Source organism: Rhinolophus sinicus, linkage group LG01, assembly GCF_036562045.2.
Source record: "Rhinolophus sinicus isolate RSC01 linkage group LG01, ASM3656204v1, whole genome shotgun sequence".
NCBI classification, from domain to species: domain Eukaryota; kingdom Metazoa; phylum Chordata; class Mammalia; order Chiroptera; family Rhinolophidae; genus Rhinolophus; species Rhinolophus sinicus.
Window position 1 is genome coordinate 98,818,838 of NC_133751.1, and position 9,947 is coordinate 98,828,784.

The following is a 9,947-nucleotide window of genomic DNA, read 5'->3' on the forward strand; positions in this document are numbered from 1 at the left end:
TCATGTTGACCTTTCAGCAGTTTTCAAACTTTTTAATGGAAGAGCTCTTTTTAAAAAATTAAATCTCACTGGAACCCTAATGTATGAAACTAAGAAAGCAGTATTTATTAGTGGAAATTGTAAAATGTAAATTTACAACACGGCATTATTAAGTTAACCAAGGAGAACAATAATGAGGTTTTTGATGAATGCAAAAGTTTAAAATCAGTTTGGCCTATGTTGACATCATCAACCACAAATATTGATAGACTCCCTGAAATAGAGTTTGACAACCACTGGTATAAGTGACTGGGAAAACACGAAGCTCCGATTTTTTTCCAACCTCCAACGTTGGGAAAGTCCTTTTTGTAATCAAAATCTGACTGCTAGAACACAGGAAATACTACTGACAGCTGCACTTTTCTGGTCACCTGCTCAGGAAATATCTCACCCCTCTGAAAACTCATCCTTTACGCATCAGTTATCGAACACTTTGGAGCAGCTTAGCCCAGGAAATGAAGGCTCTTGTTAAAAAACAGAGATTTTGGAAGCCAAGATGTGATTAACCATGTTGGCCTCTTGCCAAATGAGCCGTTAACAAGGGCCAAAAAAACCACAAGTGCTGATTAGTAATCCCTGGGTTTACAAAAGGGTTTTAGACACAATCCTAACAATCCACTGTGACAGGCGAGAAAATTCCCAACCTATTGTAGCTGCAACCACGCTGCCTTAAAAAAAAAGTATTAGTCTAATCAAAATTTGTTCATCAGTGCCTCTACTCATAAAGAAAAAAAAAATCCCGTAAGATTATTTACATTTAAATTTAGCAGACTGGAAATCTCCTAGGCACTCTCCATAAAACATAAAATTAAACTTTGAATCTACTCATGAGGTTTCTAATGGTTAATGTTTGTTTTAAAAATGATCTGACGTCAAATTTAGTCATTCATTCATTCGTTCGTTCATTCATTCATTCATTCATTCATTCATTCGTTTAACCAATATTTGCATGCAGGTCATGTACCAAGAGCTGTTCTAAATTCTGGTGCTACGTCTCAGTGAGCTATACCAGAAAAAACACTGGCTTTGAAGTTGACTGGAATTGGTATACCAGTTTTGAATGCATTTAGTTCAAGTAAAAGAATACCAAAATTACACTGACTCAAACTGCCGTTTGATTTTTGTCCGATCACCAGAAGTCTGCTGCCCGTGGTTTGGGGATTGGGCCATAAGGGGCCACATCTCTGCTGTGCTTCTTGAATTTCTCTCCTAGTCATCATTGCATGATACCCAGATGGCTCTGAGGGAAGGAGGAACGTGAGGAAATGGGTTGGTAATGGTGCTGTTGGAGGAGGGTTGTGACGAATGACAGGTTCTGTTTGGGGCATGTTGAGTCAGGGGACTTGGTGCTGTGATGACACTCAGCACACATGTCCTGGAGGCAATTAGAGGTACAGACTAGATTTGAGGAGGATGATTGAAGGAGCAAGAAGATGTGAGGAGTCTAAGTTGAGAGCTTAGGGAAGAGTTTCTTCTTAGATCTGAGAGAAATACTCTTTCTATAAATGGGGTGGTCTGAAGTGGAGGTGTGTGCAGACAGAACAGCTGAAGTATTATATAATGGCCTCATTCAAGTGGGGGGTGAGGTCCTCGGATTGGGGCCATACTGAGTGGTTTAGATTGGAAACTAGTGTGAAGACTTACAAGGGCTGAAGAAAGCTGGCTCAGCTGGTAGCATGATAAAACTTGTCGTGATTCAGATCTGCAGATTTCCAAGTTTCCACAGCAGAAGTTCAGGGCCTTGGAGTGGAAACCAAGCTAGAGGACATGGATAATACAGGGTTGGTGATGGCCATGGGATGGAGTCAGGAGTACCCAGGATGACCAGGTAGAAGGAGCTGACTAGAATCCAGGCCAGGCAAGAAGAGCATTCAGAGAATCAACCCTCCATGACTAAGCCCCCTGGGGCCAGGCTCCTTCTCCTCCTGGGTCCATTATCCCCACAAGATACACACTAGGATTCCAGTGGTAGATGAGTTTTCCCACAAGAAAACAGACAAGGAACAATGGGAATCACGGCCATGAAGAAGTTGGCCGAGCTCCAGTTCTAGTGAAATTCCTATGTAATAAAACTTTATATCCAGATCCTAGACCACTTCTGAGGGGTTAAGTCTAAGTCCTACTTCATTGACATGTTCTCTTACTTTTATACTTTGTCTCTTAGTCTTGTATTTTTAAGAGTGGGGCTCTTCAAGCCTCCCCTGCCCTATGGGAGGGTTTCCACTTAGAAGCAGGACATGCTGGTGTCCCTGGTAAGAAGTCCCCTCTACTAGTTCCAACCAGCAGAGGCACTGATGCAGAATTAGCCAAACTCTTGTCACAGGATGGTCATTAACACGTCTGTGGCCTTCCAGAGTCATCCTTGGTTCATGGGGCAGTTCCTCACTCTCCTGCAACCCCATCGGAAGGTGGCCGGGTGGGGAGGTAGGCAAATTGCGAGGATTGAAGGATCTATTATGGATCGAGAACCATGTCCGAAGAAAGTAGAAGGATGTGATTGGAGAAGACCAAGAATGCCAAATATGAAGTCTTTCAAGTGGAAGGAACAGTGTCATGAGAATTTCTGAACTGCTGAAATCAAATAACAGCTCTTTTGTCTCTCCACATCTTCACTTGAGAAAAGAACTCTTTTGAAAGATGGTTTCTCTAGTCCCACAGAATTCAAGGCTGTTAGTATTGGAAGGTCACCTACTGGTCTTCTAGTCCAGGCTTTTACCTGAAGCAGCAGGCACTTCTGAAACAGGCATGGCAGCTGGCTTTTTGGATTCTCCTCAAACACTCACGGGGATGGGAATTCATTATTTGGTGAAGCAGTTCACTACTTTCTGGACAGGCCTGATTCCTAGACAACTGTCTCTGTCACGGGATTGTCATGCCTTGTCAAAGCTTTCATTTATTTGTCCCAGTTTTGTTCTCTGGTACTTCATGAGGTAGACATATTTTTCTTTCTCAAATGAGGATCCTTTCGATGTTGCAATGCTCCTCTCAGGTTTCCATTAACACCCCCTCCCCTTTTTTGAGACCCAACACCCCTAGTTCTTTAACTTCCCCTTCAGTGCATGACTTTGGACTCTTCACCATGCTGGTCTTCATTGCTCAGTTAGTCCTGCAAGCATGAGGTACCCAGATCTGGACATAGCATTGAGGATATAGGCTGACCAGGATGGAGAACATGAAACAATTCCCTCCCCAAAGCTGGGCATCCATGATACAGCTACTATAGCCCAAGCCTGCATTCGTCTCTTAAGTCTGATGAGGCTTTAACCCCATCTTCTGGGATTTCAGTGTACTACCACTTAGCTCTGTCTTCTTATGGTTTTGTAGCTACAGTATACATGAAGCTTGTCCTGAATTCTCCCTCTCTGAAGTCTTGGGCTGAATCCCGTACCTCTTTCTGATCCCTGGGAAATTTCTTATCACCAATTAACTGCCATGATTGCTGCTCCCATTTTCCCGAATGAGGTATTAGTTCAGTTTAGCTTAGCAATATTTATTGAGTCATACCATGTGCCGTGAAGTGTATTAGATGTTAGGTGGGGAGAGAGAATATAAGTGGCTTAGGGTATGATTTCTGCCTTAGGGCAACTTGCTGGCTGGAGGGAGGAGACACTCACATAAACACACCATTACAGTGTGATATAGGAAGAACTGAAACAAATAAATGCTGGGGTTATGGTGACCCAGATGAGGGACTCTGGGCCCAAACTGGAAATTCAGGGAATGCTTCCCAGAAAGAGAAGTAATTTGAATATTAAGTAAGAATTAGAGGGTACTGGGAAGAATGTGGGGAGACAGAAAAGACAGAGCGAAGTCAAGGAGGCAGGAAGCATGGTGGTGTGAGAGAGGAGCTACAGGTTACTGGGCAGAGCTAGACAGAGCATCAGGTAGCAAACAAGGAGGGGTGAGGTCCCTGAAAACCTCACTTGCCCCCTCCGGCATCCTCAGTAGGCAATGGGAGCCCTGAAATGTTTTAAGAAGATGGGAGAGTAATCAGATTTGCCTTTATCAGTCTGGCCTCAGTAGGAAAAATGGATTTTAAAAGGGCTAACCTGGAGGCAGACAAATGGGTTGGGACTACTCAGAAGTCTGATGTGTTAGGTCAATCAGGAGAGGTTGAAGGTGTTATGAAGACAGTGGTAGCAGGATGGGATGGATCCAGCAATGTAATGGGTATAATTGGCAAGCCTTGCTTATAGAAAGCTGCAAATGACAGAGAACAACAATAACAAAAAATCCAGATTAACTCCCAGAGATCTGGATTGAATGGCTAGGAAGATGGTGATACAACTAGCTGAGAAGGTAGAGGAGATGGCTGAGGAACCATGAATTCAAGTTTGGACATGTAGAACTTGAATGACTTATTGAATATACAATTATAATGTCCAAAAAATAATGGGACTTATGCATCTGAATGTCACAGGAGAGACCAGGCTGGGAGATGGGAGTTCTCAGTTCCTTAGTGGGAGTTAAAATCGTGAGACTGAATGAGCCAGTACAAGAAGAATATGTAAAGAAATAGCCATGGACCCAGTATACGACTGTGAGATGCACGAATATTTAAGGCAGATTTTACAAACAAATTCAGCCATGTTTTCTTTGGTTGACACTGGCAAATTTGATTTTGCTGCCAATATTTAAAAATCAGGAAATTTTACCTGAAAATTCGACTTTCCAGATTCTCTTAAAATCGGAGTTTCTGGACCCACTAGGCCTGCATTTTCACATACCCAAAGTGAGTAGCAGCTTTCCCTGTTAAATGGGATACATGTTCTCCAATTTTTTACAGCCTCTTCTACTCCCCCCTTCCTAACACCAAGTCTAATGCCAACTTCCATTATCATTACTATGGTGCTGCTGTTTCATATACTTGATTCATTTATTTGTAATACTTGTCGGGCCCTGGTAGATACTTTAATTTTTAATTCCCAGCTTAAGAGGTGAATAAAGTAAGAGGATCCTACGGAGAGAGACCAAGAGGCACAGTCAAAGAAATGGAAAGAAACCAGGAGAGAAATATCCCTGTTGCCAAGAAATTTCAAAAATGAGGAGTCCAGTAGTGTTAAGTACTGGAGCAAGAGCCAATAAGATAAGGATTGAAGAGTGCCCATTGGGTTTTCAACATGAAGAATGTTAGAGATCTCTGCCAGAATCATTTTCAACAGAGGGACGGATAATGGAAGTGAGATCTCTGAGATGTGAGGAGTGAATGGGAGCTGCGAAAATGGAGAAACAAGTTAATTTTCCTCTTTCCAGATACTTGGCTAGAAAGAGAAGCAGAAATATGGGCAGTAGCCATAGGCATTGGGAGGTAAAAGGGCCAAAAGAGATTGTTCTTTTCCAGAAGGAAGGCTTTGAAAATATCTATGGATTGTATGCAAAGAGCCAGTAGAAAGGAGAAAATTGGTGATATACAGAGATGATAATACATAGAAGAAGGTGCCAGAAATGGGAGGCATGAGGTCAAAAGTAAAGACGAAGGGGCTGATTTTGAACTGAAGAAGGAACTCTTTATTCCCATGAATGGTGGAGAGGAGAAGATGATGGGAAACGGCAAGTTTGTAAAGTCAAATCCTATGTCTAATCACGTTCTTGATAAAGTAGAGGGAGGGTCATCTGCTAAATGTGAGAACTGCAGACAGGAAATAAAGTTCTCATGGAGAATGGTGAAGGGTTGTCAGAGCTCCTGGGTAGGAAGGGGAGCAGGGGTTGACCATCACAAGGGTTGTTGAATGGCTGCAAGGATCCAGTCACTGCTGGAGGCTGGGAATTCTCAGTGACGCCAGTCTGAATGGTTGAGTGATTTTCTCTAGCCCCTTAGGTATAAACTCAGCTATGTAGTGCATTTACTACAGCACATGGCAATACTATCTTTAGGGGGGGTGGCAAACACTACGGCTAAAAATACAGACCTAGTGAAAAAGCATGTATCACTGTCATCTTTAAAGCATCAATGTTCTAGCGACTTCGGATGAACTCTTGGTGTCATCTTTTACACATTTCCCAAGTTTTAGCAGCAGGAGGAAGGTAGTACTTGGCTCAAAAAGGCTCTCATCATAATTGGTTTTTCAGTTTTCAGCTCACTGAAAAGTGCACATTCTGGTCCAGACTAACTTGACCATGTGTCACGGAAGTTCAAAGCACAAGACAGAGATAGAGGCCAGAGCCCAGCCAAGGGGAGGGTTAAAATGCGAATTGAGAAGATGCTCTCAAGAAAGAGCCAGCGAGAAGACAGCAAGAATTTAGGGGCAAAGCCTGGAGTGGGGTAGGAGTCAGGGATAGAGGGGAACAAAAGGAAGGGAATTAAGAAAAGAGAGAAAGAAGAGAGGAAGGGAGAAGTTGAAAGTATAGAGACAGAGAGAAAGAGAAGAATTAAAAAAGAAAAGTGAGGGGCCTGCCCGGTGGCTCAGGCAGTTAGAGCTCCGTGCTCCTAACTCCGAAGGCTGCCAGTTTGATTCCTACATGGGCCAGCGGGCTCTCAACCACAAGGTTGCCAGTTCAATTCCTTGAATCCCACAAGGGATGGTGGGCTCTGCCCCCTGCAACTAAGATTGAACAAGGCACCTTGAGCTGAGCTGCCTCCCAGATGGCTCAGTTGTTGGTTGGAGCGCGGGCTCTCAACCACAAGGGTGCCGGTTCGACTCCCACAAGGGATGGTGGTCTGTGCCCCCTGCAACTAGCAACGGCAACTGGACCTGGAGCTGAACGGCACCCTCCACAACTAAGATTAAAAGGACAACAACTTGACTTGGAAAAAAAGTCCTGGAAGTACACACTGTTTCCCAATAAAGTCCTGTTCCCCTTCCCCAATAAAATCTTAAAAAAAAAAAAAAGAAAAGAAAAGAAAAGACAAGTGAGGACTAAAGCAAGAAAAAAGGATAATCCCAACTCTGGAACTAAGAAGCCTGCCTGGGAATCAGACCCTCGCAACTGCCTTGGGAGCTGGGCCTGGGGCCCCACCTGTGAGTCTCTCCTTGTTGGTACCACAAACACTGGGGACACACCTGTCCCCACCCACATCCTCCATCCTGCTGCTGAGAGTCCAGGCCTTTCTGTTTTAAAAGGTCGATGTCAATTAAATGGACAGTGGTGTCCGGGAGAAGCTATAAGAATATAACTTGGCAGAAATTTCTTCCCTTTTTAATTGTTTAGTCTCCATGTAAACATAATAGGGCGCCACTAAGCCTCACAACTAGGTCTATTTTGCTGAAAAGACAAAAGCTAAAAGAAATTGAGACGTTTAAAACTTTCTTCAGCCCTTGCCTGGTTATACGATCATCGGTCCTCCACTTAAGCAATCTGAGCCTATATAAATTTTTAAAAATTTGTAAATAAGGATCCATTCATCTCATCATTCTATAAAATGACCTTCTCTAAGTATGAAGGTACAAATATCTTGCAAAACCCTGTCCTCAAGGAGCTTCCTGACTAGCAGAGGTAAAACACAAACCGTGTTTCCCAGAAAATAAGACCTAACTGGAAAATAAGCCCGAGCATTATTTTTCAGGATGACATCCCCTGAACATAAGCCCTAATGTGTCTTTTGGAGCAAAATATTAATATAAGACCTGGTCTTATTTTTGGGGAAACAGTTTTGGGGGGTATTGCCAATGCCAAGGTGGCTCTTAGCTGAGGGGCTGTTAGCATCCCCAAAATATCCCGTAGGTGTTATCCAGGTTTTTGCTGTTGTTATTTTGTATTTGTTTTTTATTTGCTTTAAATAACAGCTTTATTGAGACCCACCTTCATTTTTTATGTGATGTTGTAAACTACACCACTACCATCTTCCAATTGGATTGCCTACTTAATCCCCTCTTTCTAGAAATTCTGGAGTTCCCCACTGTGTCGTAGACTACCCCCAGGTTTGGTGTTCGCTAGGACTTGTGAGACTCATGGTGAGGGTTGATTATGGTGAAAGGTACAAAGCAAAGTCAGCAAAGGAAAAATTCGGCTCCTGGGGTGAAGTGTGGGGGAAACCGGCACAGGCTTCCAAGTGCTCAATTCTTCCCACAATGCATTGTGAGGTCAAGTGTGAAAAGTTGTCCACTAGGGAAGCTCATTAGAGATTCAGTGCCCAGGGTTTTTATTTAGTACCCCAGGGTTTTTACTGGTGGCTGGTCACATGGAGTCCCTCTGCCTAACACATACCAAAATTCCAGACTCCCAGAGGGAAAGCAGGTGTTCAGATGGTTTTGGCATTCTCATCACTTCATTTTCTATCAGTGTAGAGAACTGTTCACCATTCAAACTCCCAGACACAGGCCAACCTTGCCAGCAGCCTTTCCAAGCACATTATTTTCTGCACATCAATGTAATTAAGATATTTATTGGTTATAACACATTGACTTTGCAATATTGCCTAGGAGCACTTAACACTAACATTATAATATATTACATACATCTGTATGTATTCAGTTGCCTAGTTGTTTAATTTCTGCCTGTCTTAGTAGAATGTAGCTCATGGGTGTTAGGACTTTGTCACATTTACTGCAGTACCTTTAGCTCGGGGAACAGGGCTTCTCCCATCATAGATGGTACTCGACAAATACTGGCTGAAGGAAGGAAAGAGGAGGCCAGCAGTTCAGCCTTGGGCAGATTCAGGCGGGAGTTTCCTTGGAATCCTCAGGGAACACACCTAACTCCTTCCTGGGTAGCCCTGGTGATAAGATGGGACTAGGGCCTGAGGAGTGCTTTTTAAAGGAAGTATTTTGATCGAGATTCCTGGTCTGGTGCAATTCTAAAGTCAGTCTCCGGAGTTCTCACCTGCAGCTGTATGGAGAAAACCAAGGAATGTTCTGTATCTGCTCATGACTTTTCCTTTCTCTTATTAAAGATAAACTCGGTGCTGTGTTTCTTCCCACTCTCAGAAATATTTCTAATGTCCAGATTAAGTATTTCCTAAGGGCAGGAAAAATGATATTCCTTTTGAAAAACAACCATCTGTGCAGCTCGGAGAAACCCTGAAGGACTCATGAATGGAAAGGGATCTCTGGACTGAAAATCAGTTCACACTTAATGTCTCCTCCAGCTATTGCTCTGGCAGTTGAATGGGGTCAGGTTTCCATCTTATATAATATGATGGGACAATTCAACCTTCAATGAGTGTAGCAAATTTCCCTCGAGCTGCATAGGACAGAGCTAAGTGGTTACATAAACACATACGGAGCCTTAGAAATTTTAAAGAGAGGCTAAATACTCGGAGGGACATGTCAGCTCTGGGGAAATTAACAGCTGGGTCAACAAGCAGAACTCTCCTCCAAGTTACACGTGGCTCTCATACAGTTTTATGACTGTACTACGGGAGGAGGAAATGACTTTAGGTACACATTTTTCATGGCTCACTCTGTGAAGAATAAAATGATCGATACCTTTTATCTTAGGATACCAGAATAAAAGAAATGTAACACATCCATAAATGACTGCAGGGTATAGTGTTTGGGGTCAGAATGATGGATCAGTTGGGGATGCAGCAGGAAGTAGCCCACTCAAACGGACTGGCTGAAAGGGTTTCATACAGGGACTAGTGACAGAGGTGTGGACAGGTGATGGGAACTAACAAGAGATAGTGGGTACCCAGGGACTAAGGACTGCAGGAAGCTCATACGAGTTTTAGGCCTGATGAGAACAAAGGACACAAGTGGTGTTACTGGAACCAGCAAGCTCTGTAGTTTCAGAAGAGCCACCCACCAGGACCTGGAGCTGCAGGCGGACAGGCTCAGAACCAGGAGAAAACTGTGCGGAGAAGGGACAGGCGCTGATAAGTATCCCAACCTCTCTTCCTTCCTGCTCACCAATATCCTGCTGATGCTTCCTACTGCCCCAAGGCAACAGGAAGCCAGGCGCAAGGAAGTTTGTGTAAGACAGAAGAGTACAGAAGGCACGGAGCAAGCCAGAGAAGGGCAGAGAGGGGG